Raw genomic sequence first — 15,723 nt, 5'->3', positions numbered from 1 at the left:
GTCACATGCATTTGGAAGTGATGAAGGGTTTGGAAGACCCAAAGGGCAATACTGATAGGGTAGGCCGATGAGCCTATGCTGGTAATAGGATGTAGAATCTTTATGTCATTAGTACAGATCTGGAAATTATTAAAGGTCATAGCCAAAGGAAATACAATGCCCACCTTTAAAGTGAAATAGAAATCTATTGTGTAAATTGGAATGTGAATGATAATTAGAAAAGTTCATCATTCTTCCAACTCAAAGGAAACCACACTGCATAGGGAGGTGTAGAAATCTATTCTGTAATTGTTTTCTCTCTGGCATCTGTCAGCATAGGTAAGGACTCCCAAAGGGATTAAGAAGAAAGTTTTCCTATAATACCATTTAGCAAAATATTTGCGTTTGCAGCACGTTGGATGCAGCCACACAGCTGCATAATCCCATACTGAGATCATAGCCACATCAGATGAAGTGTCTTGTCTTTGTGATAAACATGCCTTAGCAAGAAAATTGCAGGAGATTAGTGAGGGTCAAAAGGAAAAAGTATTCTGATCTGATACAAAAATGCAGATCTTGTTTACATTTGTGGCGGCTTCTTATTTCTCAAATCAATGTATTCCTCCTTAATTTACATATCTGAGAGAGCTGGCTGCATGCATACAAGTTTTCAAAGGCAAGAATAAAAGGTACCCACTAAGAACAAAACAAAACAGGCAATTAGCGTCTGAAGCTTTAAAACGTCCACCTCTCTGTTGATGCATTTGCCCATAATTAGCTCATTCAAATTCAGCAGTTAATTCCTCATGTGCAAAAGCTTTATTAATGCAAACAGATCATTGTATGGCATGCCTTCACTTTTTAACTAAATTATTTCTGAGTACCTTATAGACTGTATTGTGCTAAGAAGTCAGGAAAGAAAATAAAAGACTTGGGGCAGAAAATGAGGGACATACAGTTGTGGGGGACAAGGACTGCCTTTATAGACCCAGTGTAGAGAGAATATGTATTAGAGGATCCTCATAATAATAGAACAAAACAAACAAACAAAAAAACAACATAAAAAGTAAGAGCTTAAATATTGGACCAACATGAAGCCCTTACTACAAGAATGCTCAGGTCCCTTGCTCTATTACTGTTCTCTTGAAGACCGTTCTGTTCCTGTAAACCAGGCTTGAGAGGACTATGTAGTTCTGCAGTACAAGTCTTTATCCTGCCAGAGCAGGTTCATTCTGTACCAGCATTCAGGGCACCACGCCCACAAGCCCAAACACTGCCACCCAAATCAAAATAAATGTCACCAAATCATGACTTCTCTATGTTACAAAGAGAGCTTGAATTAATCAGGCAGCTCTACGAAGAAAAGCTTCTTTGAGCCCTGTCATGGCTTGCTAGCATATAACTGAAATTTCTGAGGCAAGAAGTGTATCTCTGGGTTAACATCCAGAACATGTTACCCATTACCTCTAACTGGCTGTTAGTCATATCCTCCGACTCTACCTGACAGCTGATCTGAGGATTAATATCCATCTCTTTCACACCCAGCTTTCTTCAATAAGGGCTCACTTTATCGTTCTTTCACTATCTACCTGTCATCTAGCTACATACCTGTGTATATTCTCCCTAACAGGATTATATCCTGGTTTGTATTATTCAAGAGTTGGCCAATGACCACAGGCAACAGTGGAGAACAAAGTGGGGAGTACATTAGAACTGAGGCATCCATGGAGATAAATATTTTCACAAACTCAGTGAACTGTGGGAACGAAGAACTTTCTGAGAACTGTTGTCTTTCACTAGGACACCAAATCACAATATAAGACGTCATTAAACCTTTCAAACTTCTGACAAGAATGAAAAGTGGTGGCTTTGTCAAAAACAAAAACGATTGCCTCCCTTGTTAAACAGTCCATACACTGTCTTATAGGAAGACTCCAAGAAACGATAGTCACATAACCTCAGTGGCTCATGATACCCAGAAGGCAAAAGAGAAATATAGGGCTAGGTTTCCTGAAACCCTCCAAAATCTTATAAAGAGGAAACGTGCCTAGGTTCTCTCGTTCTTGTGAGTCTCATGAAAGACTAGTGATATAAAACCTCTTTACTGGTGATCCTTCACTGATTTTCTCTGAATTGTGGCCAAATACCAATATCATTTGCTTCGTAACACTGAATCCCTCCCCAGAAAAAGCTGCACATTTCTCTGTCCTTCCAAACCAATCTCCAAGTTAACGCTCAGTATTTTCTGCGCAAGCAACTTAGCCAGCTGAATAGGATAAATGAAAAACCACTGGGGTATGTGTCTTACAAACAGGAAAATCCAAAGAATAAGCACATATCCAGGGTCTCTTAAAAACTTGTTTGCTTTGTAGGATTTTTTTCCCCTATTTTCCTGACCCACCTAGAACAATAACTTGCAAAATCAAAGAGATTTTTAGTGGCAAAGCTGCACAAGAAACAAGAGAAGGAGGTGCCCCAGTATATGTTCTATGGCGCTAGTAAAATCATTTACTCCCAGATAGTAAATCCAGCTTTGTTTAAGGCTTTCCTAAAATTTCAGTTTCCTCTTCTCATTTTTTTCTGCTTCTTCTGAGAACTAGTGAGTAACCAGAATTAGAACTTTCTGGATTTTCATAAAATGACATACCACAGAGAACAGGGTGGCACTAGGAACAAACTCATGGACTTTATTTTCTTGCAATGACTGAACAGCAAGACCATCATTATCATTAAGGAATCTGAGTTTGTGTCCACAGAAATCAATGAATACATTGCTGAGCCACTGAACTGTAAAAGCAATGAAGCATCTGTTTCAGTGGAAAGACTAAAGAAAAAAACAAACCAAAACAGATTTGTTTTCTATATACCCAAAATGTTTCGTTGACATGTTTCCATTTAACTTTGACAAAACTAAAAGTATATTTCAGAGGGAAAGAAATAAAATTAGTAATTTTACATGTTTCGATTTTCTATTAATTTTATCTTCTAAGCTGATACTTCTGTTTGAATCTGACCCGATTTCACTTTAAAAAAAAAGAATCCACTTCTGGAATCCATATCTTTTTTTCCTATTTCATTATTTCATGCAGTTCCATTTACTGAGGCAGTATATCTGCAGTTTGGTTAAGTCATGTAGCTCCACAGTAACTATAGTTACGAGTGGGCATCAGCTCCAGACTGAGACACCTAGGTGTGTGTGCCTACGTGTATGAATATCTAACCTAGTTATACATTCAGTTGACTAAAACAGATACTCACTTACTATACTCCACCAGGCCTCCAGCTAGCAATGTAAGTAAGCACAGGTTATCTATAGGTCTTATGTCATATATTCCAGAAACTCATGGGAATTCACAGATGCCATAAGACATTTCAAACGGCACTAGATGACTCTGTGGGGCAGATGAATTGACCTTTAAGTGCTTTCTTCAGAACGAGCTGAATTGTTTTCTACCAAATATGACTCCACTGACTGATGTATCTAGGTCTCCACTGACAGTACCAGAAGGGGTGACAATTAGTACACATGTACATCTACATTTTGACACAGAAATGTAGATGCCAGTCTGGAGATGAGGCCCAGTTTTCCTGTCTGCTTGAAACTCCAGCCCAAGAAAGGACAGAAACAACCTTTGATTTCGCTGGAAATTCTGTGATTTGACATCTGTCATTACAAAAGGAAACTAAGAAATTTGTGTTTTGCTTTTTCCCCTATAAAATAGAATTTTCAGCTTGAGTTTGGGAGTAATTTAAAAATAAAATTATACTTTTAAAACCTTTAAGATGTTTCAAATTTTTTCCATTGTATTTTTGGTGGATAGAAAGAATTTCTGCCAAAAAGTCATAATTTGTAAATGAAAGTAAAGAACGTATTGGTATCACAGCAATGTGTCACAAATGGGAAGTGAATAAATTGAAGCTGGAAACTGAAGTAGGTGAATTTCCATATGATAAGATGAAATTCTGGAAGGAAATTTCAAGAAGATTTTCTGTACAGGCAATAACCTTCCCCACTTATAAAGACCTTGATCAGATCATGACTATAGTTGTGTGTAAGCTTGAAAAGAAGTGTAAAAGATTTCTAGTGGAGGGAAGACAGAGCAGGTAGTGGAGCAGCATCCACAGAGTGACCCCCTGCCCCTTCCTAGGCCTGGCAGTGCAGTGTCCCCATGGGGTGCCAGAAGCAGCCTCCCACCATGAGGGGTTTTGTGGGCCACTTCTGGGCAATGGAAATTTGACCCCTGGGGGGCTTATTCATTATGGTGAGCAGCTGCGGAGTTGTAAGTAGGTGAGCAGCTGTGGAGTTGGCATGGAGGCATGTAGGGCTGGGGTACCCTCATCTTTACCAGGAAGGGGGAGTGAGCAGGGAACTTGTGCTGCTGGTTAGCAGGGAGGAGGTGGGTGTGTGTGCATCCATGTGCACATGTGTGTAAATCACATGGCCTGTATAGGGGGCAGTGGTGGGGAATAGCCCTTTTGGGAATTAGATATATAGAGAGGGGTGTTTAGAACTGTGTAGCTGTAAACTAGCATTCTGTAAGTCCCTACTGCTGTGGTTTGTCTATATGGATGATACTAATCCTGAACATACAGGTCACTGATTGCCAGTTAATTATGTGTCATTGATAAATCCATAACCGCTTCAATCCCAATTTGGTTTAAACTATGTGAATTCAGAAGTTTTTTCCTGTGACATAAGTCTATAACAGCAAGAACTCAACTTGTTGAACTGCAAGGTCCTTCCCGGAAAAAAAAATATTTATTTATTTATTTTAATGAATAATCATAAAAACATCATTTGGCAGAAATAGTAAAAGATTTTTCTAGCTGAAGCTACAGGCTCTACAGTAACCTTTCCACACTTTGGAGGACATCATTTTTTTTCAGACTTAAATATTCAGACGATCCAGAAAAATTCACATTTGACTCTAAAACAGGGTCCTAAGGATATTCAGGGAAAGAAATACAAGAACATCTGCTATATGATGTGCAATCTGAATTGCACAAAAGAAGAAATGACCAGAAGCTGATTGTCTTGCAAATTAGTGAAAGTAGATTATTCATGAAACAGGAAGGAAAGTGGCACTTCTTTTCTCAATATAAATAGAAAATACAGGTAGAACCTAGATAGCAGGTTTTTCAGTACCATAGCAAGAAAGTTTTTCCTACTATTAAAGCTTTCTGTATTTAGAGTTTAAAAATCTATGCAACGGGTTATGCACTTATTACACAGTAGCTTGTTAACTTCCTGCAGTAGTACATCTGGCTACACTGTTTATTTAACAATGTGGTAATTAAAAGTGGTTTTCTACAGTCAGGTCCTTCCTGCTTTCGTATGGAAAGGAGCAAACTCAACTGTGATTATTATCTTCACTTAATTTACATGATCTTGCTGTTATAGGATCACTGTCGTGATATACTGAAATCCATTTTTCTGCAGTACTGGGATTTGTGGGCTTAAACCTAGGCAATGAAGGCACTTCTTGACCTCAGAAGATCTCCGTCATCAATATTAAGTCTGGCAAGTCACTACAATCAAGCCTGTGTTCACCATGTTTCTGTTAGAAGTAAATGACATTTCAGAGATTTTCAAACCTTTGAAGAACATTTTTCAAGATACAGTGTTATATAATATCAGGTAAACCAAGTCTTTGTTTTATCTTTTAATTGAGTTTCTTCCTATAGGCTACAGCCTCTCCAGAATATTTTCTTGGGGAATACAAGCATGAAGTTTTCAAGTCATTGAGAAACAGGACCCTCATATTACTTGTTCCAAACATTAAATGGAATCAATTTCCTTTATTGTATGGTTATTCCAACTGTACTCCTCATTTCCTGAATAGCAGATGTTCTATAATGTATCTCTTTCAGTCATGATGTTCTTTTAGCTTCCACCTGCTGCCTCATTATATTTGGTAGCATGTTATATCTAGTTTGATGTAGAACAAATGATTACATAGAACTCTGCCTCAGTCGAGAATCTGAAAGGAAAAAATCTGTTTATGTCAGAAAACATTACATTCCAAAGTGCTCCTTTACAACACTTCAGTTTTGATGTTGAAAAACTAATGGGTACAACTCCTGTGTTAATTTTTTGGCTACTTTTAAGCGTGAATGATTTCTGATGCTTAACCCAGCTTTCTCACTCTAATTTAAAATTCTTTCTACTGACTTTTCTAGTGGCATTTGGTGAACTCATAGTACTGCATTGCTTGTGTCTACATTTCTGTAACAATCAGAATAATGGTAGAGGATCTCTCTTCTTAGAAAGACCGTTGTTTAACATAGTGGGTTGTATAATAAAAACAATGAAAGGGTCAAATCTGTATCATATTGATATATGGTTAGTAGATAAATAAAATCTGTTTCATGGTTAATGTGATTTTAATTTTGTTTCGGTTTGGTTTTGTTGTTTGGGTTTTTTTCTGTCTTTTTTTTTTTTTTTTTTTTTTTTCCTGGAGAACCAGATGAAGTACATGGTTATTGCACCACATTAGAACCAGGGAAATTTTATTGCATTTTCCCCACACTGCAGCTCCAAATAAGTAAACTACAGTGATGTCAAATTCTCACAGTTCCAAGTCTGGCCAAGTTACATAGTAAATGACAAATAATGACAGGTTTCTCCTACTACTAGTCATGTGTTTTGGTTTGGAATTGTATATTGTATTGTATAAGCAGAATATTAAATTCTTAAATATAGATGGTAGAATACCTTCAGTGAAGAGCCCCAGATTGTGAAACAGATTAATCAAGATCTTTAATTCCAGCCTTGATTAGCTTCAGAGCTAGGACAGACTGATCTTTTCACCTTTCAGTTTTATTCAATTTAAAAAGAAAGGTGGGGGTGGGGTGGGGGTGTTGGGGGTGGAGGTGGGCAGGGAGCAAATATACAAGAAATTATGGAAGAGAAAGAAGAGGTCAGTTTATACTCAGTACTACTTTAGTTGTTCTGATAGTTGTAATAATAGAAACATCGGAGAATGATACTGCTCCTGCAGACCTTTATCCCTCAGAATCGTCCACAGCAGTGCAATCTCTGATGAATACCACACAATGGTACCCATGAGAATCTTTGCTGTGGTCTAGGAGTTCATGAGGATGAGTATATCTTGGAAACTTCCAAGTGGTATAAAGATTGAAATGAGGATTATATTTTTACCAAGACTACCTTAAAATTATGTAAGGAAATGGTGAAAATTATGTTTATGCTACTTAATAGGAAACTTCTTTTTTTTTTTTTCTCAGAGCTGGTCTCTCACTTTCTCTTTCTCTCCAGATGCCCAGGGATTATTCTATTCACAAGTATACTATAGCTAGTCTTCTGCATATTGATTTAGAAGCCCCAGGTTTAGAAACAAAGGAGAGTGGTGTTGTTTTGGGAAAAGGCAAGGTCTCCGACTGAAAACATTGCTGTATCTCTCAAAGCCCTTTCTTTCCTCCTGTATCAGAACTCAGATATATTTTAAGACTGTAATATATCTTTCAGGGTCTGCAACATTCTTATGATGAAATGCAAGGGTATTTTCAGATATATACAGACTCCCAACATAGATAACTGTAAGGTATGTTGTTTCAGACTGTCTCCTGTTTCTGTGACCTGTCAGATTTCTACACACACACCTGCCTTGTTCATACACTTACACTTGGAGTTCTGAGGACATTCAAGAGCACATCTGCACTGCTGTGAGCAATAGCGAAAGGGAGTGAGCTTTCAGCCACCCTCGATACTGTTTGCATCTCTTCTCATACTCCCACAAAATGACAGCAGAATCTCCTGGTCCAGCTCAAGAGATATGAGGATCTGTGGTGAAATAGTTTCAGTTGTGGTGCTCTGCCTGCACATATGCTTTTTTATCTGTGTCCTTTTGAACATTGCTAGAGTATACTTTACATCTACCACAGACTCCAAAAACGTTGAACGCAGCAATCTTTCACTGTTGCTATTTATTAGGCTAGTTTCCAAGGAAGATAAAGCTTATTCAGTGCAGTCACTGAGTCTGTGTATGAATATAAGAAAGAAAAAGTGCTTCTCTAATAACTTCTGAACACCTTGTCTGATTTCAGCCAGATGTGACAGAAGAGGTGAAATATAAAGACAATTTGAAATATATAAGGTCTTTGTGAAAAACAGGCAGCTGCAGTTGGAAAGACCTTATGACTCTCAGTAGTTGTCACAAAATCTTTTCTATAGAGAAAGTCTAAAATTAGACACTAGAGAGTCTGTGACAAAAGCCTTATTGGTGTTCTGATCACAGGTATAGCTTCCACTAAAACATACAATTAACTGGGAAATATAAATCCATAATAAACGAGACTTGATTAGATCAATGCTTACAGAACTAACAGCTTGCACTGCAAAGGCAGTCAAAATCTCAGCCACAGATCAGGTTCCCATTTTCCCAATCAGTGCTCAAATACAGAGCAGAAAGTCCATTCCCAAGGAAGTTTTCTATGTACACATCTCCTCATTAAGACTGACCCTTTAAACCACTTAGTCTTTTATACCCACAGCAAGGGTGCTTTCAGGGAATCTGCACAAAATTGTCAACTTTAACAAGTTTCTTACTAAACCATGAACAGCTCTAATCTTATAAAACTTTGAGATAGTCAAGGTCATAGGTTAAACTTTGTCTTCTTTTAATGCTGTGCGCAAAGCTTTAATAGGTTTCATGGTTTCAAAGCTTAAAGTCAAGGGGATGATTATACCATCTAGTATGACCTTCATAACAGGGACTTTGTTTCTTTGTACTGTTCATTTAGTGAATGGATAACACGTGCTGGGCTAAAGAATGCCCTCCAAAAGCTTACACAGTCCTATGGTGTGCTAACATTTACTAAAAGCCAAACGCCCACCCAGCTGCTCACTCACTCCCCCTCTTCAGGGGTACAAAATAAAAATAGAAAGCTCATGGGTTCAGATAAAAAAGGGGAGATTTCTTACCAGTTACTGTGAGAGGCAAAGCAGAGTCAGCTTGGGGAAAAATAATAAAAATGGTACCAGATTTTCTATAGCAATCCTGTTCTTATTAAATCTTTCCTCATATCATTGAGATCTAACCCCCCCCCAAAAAAAACAAAACCAAAAACAAACCACACACAACAAAAAACCACCCAAAAAACCCAAAACACACTAACCAAACAAACAAAACCAAACCAAAGCAAAAAAAGTCCTTGTTACTATTCTAGTCCCTAATGCCCACAGTTGCTCCTTAGGAGCTTATGTTCATCTACATGGCTACAGAAGAAATTTTTTGTCAGAATGGTTACTTTCAGAATATATTCTTCCATTGTATAAGATACTTTTCCCAAAAGGAAGGATTAAAGACATTTCAGACTGTAAATACCTTTTGTCTGTTCCTTTACATATGGACCACTCCCTCTTTTAAATTAAGGCAATATAACATATTGACAAAAATTTTCTTACGGTCTATTTTCTTAGTTTTGACTGTTAAAATACCATAAGCTACTGAGGCTTGTTCAGGACTAGCCAGCTAATCTGTTTTAAAGCAGACCTGTTTATTCTGTAAAAAGTTGAGTCCTAACTGAACAGGATTTAAAGTCAGTTGTGGAATCATGGCAACATGGTAAAACCCGGAGACCTTTCCCACAGAGAGCCCTCTGTTTAGGAAGTATTGACAAGGTTGTTGTTCGTCACTCCCCATCTACAGCACCTGACTTCAACTTTAAGAAGGTGATTAAATGGGATAAGGCTTCTTGTATTCCTCCTAGAAAAGTAGTTTCAGGATGTTAAGCACCAGCAGCTCTTACTGTCATGGGTGCACTTGATTCATGTTTTCAATTATTCAGTGGCCCCTTACTCACACATCCTCAAAGACTGGGAAGAAAAGAAAGGACAAGGAAAGAATTTTTTATAAGAGCCTGTCAGACCAGCTGCATTTACTGATCCCTGCTCTGATACAGTTATCATCATTGCCTTAGTGTGACTCATATATGGCAAAACATTTGCTCTTGCAATGTTTCTATGAGAAAGGAAAATGTTGCTTCTCCTTTTATACAAATGGAGAACTAACAGAAAGAGAAAGTAAGTAACTTGAACCCCAATCTCCAGTGTTCTTATTATGTTCTTGGATATGATCACCCGTCATATTTTTCACCTGCTGGCAAGTAGAAAATAACAACTCCCTCTACTCTGCTTCTTAACCAGAATTATTTATGCTTCACAAAAAAACCCAGCAGGCTCAACCACACAAACCCCAACTAACACAGAGACCAGGTTGCTGGTTTTCCTTTCTTATCTATTTCTCTGCACTCAAAACCCAGAACAGTGTTATTAAAGCCATTATTTCTAAAACAGGTAAGAACAGAGTAAGAGTAACAGAAGTGTTGATCACTGTCTACATACTTAAGGTAATTAACATTTAAAGTGCATAATATTGTTTCTATATATCCAAGGTCAAATTCTTACCATATTTTAAGATAAATAAATTTTTATTTTATATTTGTATTTGTGGTGCTATGTAAGGACAAAATTCTTTGTGTTTTATGCCAAGCAAAGGTTGGTAGATTAACAGATGGAGCAAATACTCTACTGTGTCTCCTGTCAGCTGTATGCTATTATCAGAATGACACCGCATAATGGATAAACAGATTAATATGTTTTTGTTTTTGTTGTCTTATAAATGGTAAATTTTCTGATCAACTGTGGAACAAAACTGAGCTTCTCTTTGTACCACACATTTCAGAGTCATTATTCTTAATTATTAAATCCCCATGGAAAGGTGTACAGACTTAAAATTATTGGAGACTAACCATGTACTACACACACTGGGTGGCGAATGATACATGGACATTACAAATAATGTCAAAGCAGTTTGGTCACCCTGAGCTGTTTTAATGAATGCCTGCCAGGCAATTATTCAGCTATGTTCAGGCTTTCTGATAAGAAGCTGGCATTGAATTATTTAATTAACATAATTATTTATATGAATTTTAAAAATATCACTGCAATCAAGAAGAAGGTGCACAGTCTGTACATTTGGTATTCATGTAGTCTTGGAAAGTGTTGATTAAACAACATGAATTTATATCTGAATTTATAAAGGAAAGAAGTTAAACTTCCAGTTACCTCACAGAGATACCACTTCAATCCAAATGTTACGCAGTTCTATGACAATAATAAACATTTTTTATAAACATAATTTCAGCACATATGTGCAGAGAAAGAACAAACAAGTGGTTAGAGCACAAGATTAGGTCATGCATGCTTCAGATCCCATCCATAGTGCTCTCAAATAACCTGAGGAAAATCCCTTATGGCTAGATGCACAAAACATTTTAGTTTCCCATGTGTCCGGCATAGTCACCCAGCTGCCAGAAAATCAGAGCATTAAAACTCCAGGCCTTCTAATAAGCACCTCTCAAAGGTAGGACAGAACACATACCAAGGGAGAGGAGGATATGCAAAGAACACTTCTGATTTCTGTCCCTCCCTTCCTTCTTTCCTGCTTCCTTCACTTGTTCACACCCATCTGTAAATGTCTGCTCTGGCAACTATATGAAGAATTTAACAATTACTGAGTTGACAGGATAAGACATAAGCAGATCTGAAAGTATATGATTTGTGGGGGAAAGGAGAATGACACAGAGAGAAAAAAAGGGTTTGAGCAAGAATTCAAAATATTCTAGAAAAAAATAAATAAATAAAAGTCTTAAAAGTTTGAGAAAAGTGTCGTGGAACTATCTGAAACACCTAACTGAGAATTTAATTCAAGATTGCCTTCCAGTCTAAACTGTCATTATAGTCAGTAGAGATCTGAGGTACAATATAATATACTACAAATAGGTGTGTAGTGTCCTCTGAGATCATCTAGGATATCCCACTTGGACTTCAGATGCTCTTGTGGGTTGACAGGTCTCCTGTCTAACCTATGACATTTGTCATGTGCTCAAGCAATTGCTTCACATGCCAATGTAGTGACTGGAGCCTAGAGAGCAGCCTGACTGACATGTCACTAAGGATGCAGATACGGTTGTGCAGGCTGTTACCAGTAAGTCAAGTAAGGGCTTAAGGTGAAAAAAGTGACTTATGTTACTTCACCGTTTGGAAATGCCAACTCTGTACACACACCATACAGAATGGTGACAGTACAATGGAATACTGCGTAGCAGAAATATACTGAATTTTGTCAGAAAAGAAACAAACTACCAACCTGAAAGCAAGGGAAACAGTCATCCTTCTCAAAATGGACAAAACCACACAATTCAAAGCAATGACAGAAAAGATGTTATTAGAGAAACTTTCAGATAGAAGAAAATGCACTGAACCCCCATCTTCCACTGTGCTTATCTACACTAAAGAGTATGTGAATTATATGCAAATGTTAGAAAAATTTGCACTTTATAATATTACTTTGGAAATCGTACTCATAATACACTTGTAAGTATTATCAAGCCATTAGAGGAAAAACAGTTTATTGTTGATATTGAGAATATTTCTCAAGCATCAGAAAACTCTCAGATGACTACAGGCAGAGATGGTGGAGACTATAATCAGGTTAAAGAGCTAGGTAGATGTATCCACTGCTGTGGGAATCAGAACAAATAGAAGATTCACACTGCATATGCTTTCTAGTCACCATGGAAGAGAGAAAAAACCCACCACCCTAGCTAAAGAGAGAGAAATTCTACCAAATGTACAGAACAACAATAATTAAGTAAAAAAAACTTATGGTTTTACAATCTGAAATAATTAACTTCCTGATAGAAGTTTGAGATGGAATTCGTCTTAATTTTCATGTCTGCATCTGAACTAGTAGTCATCTGGACTCCTTTATGCTCAGTGGAGCACAGCAAAGTAATTCATCTTATCTTAAGGTAGACATTTAAAGCAAGTCAAACAAGTAATCCTCAGAAAGTGCCCTTTTCTCTTGACTGATCATAAAAGACCCTACACAACTGCCTTTGGGATTATAGCAGTACCTCTACCTTGCAATTTAGAGAAACATGGATGAAATTTAACATCACAGGGAGTATTCTAATGCAGACCAGGTATTGTAGGAGTGCACTACTGTTAGCACACTGACTGACAAGAAGACAGACTTTTTCCATCTCTTCTTACACAGGCAATTTCCCCTAAGATTTTTTTATCAATCTGTTTTTACATTAAAACTTCATCAAAGTTATAAAATCCAGCTTAGAATTCACAATTTAAGAACACAAAGACATGGCGTTTCACAGGAAAATATACCAGATATTTAATAATATACAAACTCCACTAAAATTACATAGTTTATATTTTCATTTGAGGAAAAGCTGCAGAAAAAGAGTCACATCATTTGTCTTGGAGTTAAACAGTGCAAATAATGTATCTGGCAGAAGTTTAACACTGGATACATATATGTCTGAAGCTATCTGCATGTGAGAAATAAGTATAATGAATCCTTAAAATTCAGACATTTCTAGGGAACTATGTAAGCAATCTAGATGTCCAAATCATTTATTTGAGAATGCTAATATAGAAGGATGTCTGCTGGATATGGGATCCAAGAATTGATAAACAATTTGAGCAATGTAAAAGAGTTTGATAGTACAGCCCTAATCTTTAACTATTTTGACAGGAAAGTCACAACTTAGGTTGCATACTGGTGATTCCAATGAAGAGCTGTTAAACTGTAGCAAAGAACCAATGATCAAAATGGTTGATGAGTAGTTTATGTATTTTGAGCATTAAAATAAAAATACCTTTAATAGGGAATTTCAATTTATTCAAAGAATCAGACCAAACAACATGATTAGCTGTAACAGTTTACCACTTAATACTATCATATCGGATTCACAAACTGAATACTAACATGTGAGATGTGCTGATTGCAGACATTCCTTTGAAGATACTACTTGGAAGCATACTTCAGTTAAAGCCCAGATTTAGAATCTGTGTATTAAAATTTAGTCACAAGAAATGAAAAACTGTCTGGTGTTGAAAAAACCTGTTGACAGAACTGTAAATTCTACATCTGAAGATAAGATCCCAGTTGCCACACACCCAAGTAATAGTTAGTTCCAATGTAAGAGGTATTTCTTCTTTAGATAAGGTTTAAAAGAACAGGTACAAGAATAATAATTTGTTGCAGTACAATAGATTTTAAAGGAAAACATAACAAATATTTAAGAATTGATAACCTGTGGATAGATTAACCCTCTGCCCCCATTACCCTTTTCATCAGCCCTGAAGTTGGTGTCACTGTACTACAGTTCACCTCATTAGTTTTTCTGAAAATTAATCTGGGGTGGGGACGAAATTTTTTTCATTCAGATGGGTGAGGTGACCTGACTGACAATGTGGCCATGCAAGGTCCAGGGAGCTGGTTCAGGGGAGCCTGCAGGATCATACAGGGGCCGGGAGGGAGAAAGGAGCAGCAGCCTCAATCACCCAATGGCACTGCCACTATCAGTCATGAAAGGACTCCTTGAATTCCTTCCCAGAGCTCTGTGTCAGTGAAGGATTTGGGCTGGGGCGGGGTGGGAGGTGGGGGTGGGGGCGTGGAATACAGTAGGACTGTGAAGTATGCCAGTGTTATGATAATAAAAGATTAATACTTAGATAGAAAGGTGAAAATTATGACATTGAGTCAGTCCCAAAATTAATTTAGCCTGATATTTTGTCAATGACTGAAAATGCATAAAGGACAGTATGAAGAAATAGGATAAGGATAAAGTGACCCTCCCCTGCAACAATTTTACTTTCTGTAATTTGTGGTTGCAGCTGCATCGCAATGTTTAATAGCCTTAAACAGGCAAAGCCATTTCTCTTGAGCTTTTCTTTTTTAATCCAATTTGTATTTTTGGTATCCAAAATGTATTGTAGCGATAAGTTCCATTATTCAATTGTATCTTGTATGAAAAAGCATTCCTTTGTTTCTTTAAAACCCATTGAAGGGTGACGTAAGTGGATGTCTTGGTTCTAGCTTGAGAAATAGCGAGTAACTATTTCAACTTCCTCTTCTCCATGCTATTCTTGGATTAAATTAGGTTCCCTGGGTAAGGAACAGGTTAGCTTCAATAATGTTAATTTCTATTCATTTAAAACAATTTTTACACCTTAAAATTAGAAGATTGACCCTTTTTTCTGCCAGCTAATCCCATAAAGTTTTCCCCACAAAATCACAATATGAAACAACATACTTGTATTAATGTGTTGCCTGTGTTGCTCTAAGACTAATATGGTTTTCATTAGCCTCAGCCTACAGCATCAAAGCCTCTTAAGTAAATGGATTCCATGCTATCTGAATATTTTTCATTAAAATAGCCCTATTAATCAAGATTTACTTTAATGAAACAAGGCCAAACAACACAACCCAAGAACATGGGTGAGCTGCTGCTACATAATCTACTACACTTGGCAATCTAGTGAGCGAGCTGTGGCTGAAGGGACAACCCCAAGGAAAGTGCTACAAATGAACCAGGAGAAGCTGTCCTGACTCAATTAATCTTGCAGAATGGGCTGTTAAGACCCTCCGAGGAAGTAGCCCCACCAACTAATGTCAATCAGGTAATATTACTGCAAGGCATTATAGGATCTAAGGTGGGAAAGTTGTGTGTAAGAAAGTGTTGTGTAAGGCCTTTTTCACATGTGGGTATGCTCTTGTCCAGGATTCTCCTAGTGCACATACAGCTTGCAAAAACTGAGTGCTGCCACTCAACCAAGTCAATATGGTAGTGAAGTAACATATGAGTATCACCTGGTCAGCTTCGTGGACTTTTCTATGGATTTCCCCTTATGCC

The sequence above is a fragment of the Falco punctatus genome (assembly GCF_963210335.1).
Source record: "Falco punctatus genome assembly, chromosome: 5".
Taxonomy (NCBI): Eukaryota; Metazoa; Chordata; class Aves; order Falconiformes; family Falconidae; genus Falco; species Falco punctatus.
The sequence above is the reverse complement of the archived record's forward strand: the minus strand, read 5'-3'. Positions refer to the sequence as shown.